This window comes from Chiloscyllium plagiosum, unplaced genomic scaffold (genome assembly GCF_037043375.1).
Source record: "Chiloscyllium plagiosum isolate Xiang-an unplaced genomic scaffold, Cpla_swu_hap1 HiC_scaffold_27, whole genome shotgun sequence".
Classification (NCBI taxonomy): Eukaryota; Metazoa; Chordata; class Chondrichthyes; order Orectolobiformes; family Hemiscylliidae; genus Chiloscyllium; species Chiloscyllium plagiosum.
In genome coordinates this window covers 54801702-54803352 of record NW_028270165.1, presented here as the reverse complement: position 1 = coordinate 54803352, position 1651 = coordinate 54801702, and the positions used below count along the sequence as shown (strand labels likewise).

At 50.4% G+C, this 1651-nt stretch overlaps 1 non-coding gene across 1 annotated transcript; it reads left to right on the top strand.

The window, feature by feature from the left end:
- Nucleotides 1-385: 385 nt before the first annotated feature.
- Nucleotides 386-457, top strand: trnae-uuc (transfer RNA glutamic acid (anticodon UUC)). The gene has a single exon. It is a non-coding gene; the product is annotated as a tRNA-Glu (tRNA).
- The last annotated feature ends 1194 nt before the right edge of the window (nucleotides 458-1651 follow it).

Genomic DNA, 1651 nt, shown 5'->3' with positions numbered 1-1651 from the left:
GATGTCCTTGGGTTGAATGTATCCGAGACGGAAGTTGGGGCATTCTACCTCCAGGCATCGGGTGGGGAGGGAGCGGCGATGGAGGAGGCCCAGGACCTTCATGTCCTCGGCAGAGTGTGGGGGGTGGGGGGGGGGGGGGGGGGTGTTGAAATGTTGGACCATAGGGCGATGGGTTAATTGTTGCGGGTGTCCTGGAGATGTTCCTTCAAGCGCTGTGACTTGATTCTGCGAGGAGTCTCCAGTCTCCCCAATGTAGAGGAGACCGCATCGGGAGCAATGGATACAAGAAATGACACTGGTAGAGGCCTTCGTCCTCCCCTGGCTCGGTTTCGATTTCCGGGCAGGGAAGCAATTTTCAGTTGAACTGTCAAAGTACCACGCCATCTCCCTGGTGGTCTAGTGGTTAGGATTCGGCGCTTTCACCGCCGCGGCCCGGGTTCGATTCCCGGTCAGGGAAGCCGTTTTCAGCGCGTATTTTGGCTACCCATTCTCTTAAGTGCGCTATACAGTTACTTATTGGTCTTCGTTGTCACTGGGCGCTGCAGTGCATAGTCGCTCGTTGAAATAGTGTCCTGATTCAGATTTGTTTGTATGTGTAGGGATAATTACTTCTGGAGCTAAGTACGTGGATCGCGTGTGGTGTTTTCCTGTAGACGCTGTTTTGAATTTACCATTGACTGTTCGCTCTCCTGTGACATCTAGAATTGGCACTTTGTTGTTGTTCTCCTCTTTTGTGAATTTTATGCCAGTAAGGATATTGTTGATGGTGTTGCAGGTTTCCTCTAATTTGTTTCATTTTTTGATGACAGAAGTGTTTCATGCATATTTCGTTGATCTGTTTGTAGGGCTTGTTACTGAATATGAAGTGGGTGGTAAGACAGTGAGCTTGACAGTGCTATCTTTGCTGATGAAGTTGGTGCTGTGTTTGTGTCTTTGGTTCCTCAGGACATCAGGACATTATTTCAACGAGCCACTACACACTGCAGCACAGAGAACCTACGAAGAGCACAAGAGAAATACGTATATAGTGTAATTAAGGAGAACGGAGACCCAATAAACCCAGTCCGCCGATTTCTCACTAATGCTTCCAAGCTGGCTCTCAAAAATTCGGTTTGTCCCTCCATTCTTTCCTGCTTGTTTTTTGTGGGGTTTGTAAGTTTTCACAATCCTCTGACTGAGTATTGGAGTTGGGAAGTTATGTTGTGGCTGTACAAGACATTGGTTAGACCACTTTTGGAATATTGTGTGCAATTCTGGTCTCCCTCCTATCAGAAGGATATTGTGAAATTTGAAAGGGTTCTGAAGCACCAGTGGGTCCTCAGAGGGGAAGAGGCCGTTTTGCTGCCCTGAGTGTGGGAAGGCCTTCAGTGATCCCTCTGCCCTGCTGACGCACCAGTTGGTCCACACCGGGGAAGGCTGTTCTCCGGCCCTAAGTGCGAGATGGCCTTCAGCAGTTCTTCCCACCTGCTGAGACACCAGTGGGTCCACACTGAGGAGAGGCCATTCTTCTGCCCCGAGTGCAGGAAGGGCTTTGCTCTTCCCTCCGACCTACTAGCCCGTTGGTCAGATGTCGTTCAGTTGCCCTACGTGCAGCAAGGCCTTCAGCAATTCCTCGGCCCTGCTGAGTCACCAGTCCATCCACACCGGGGGA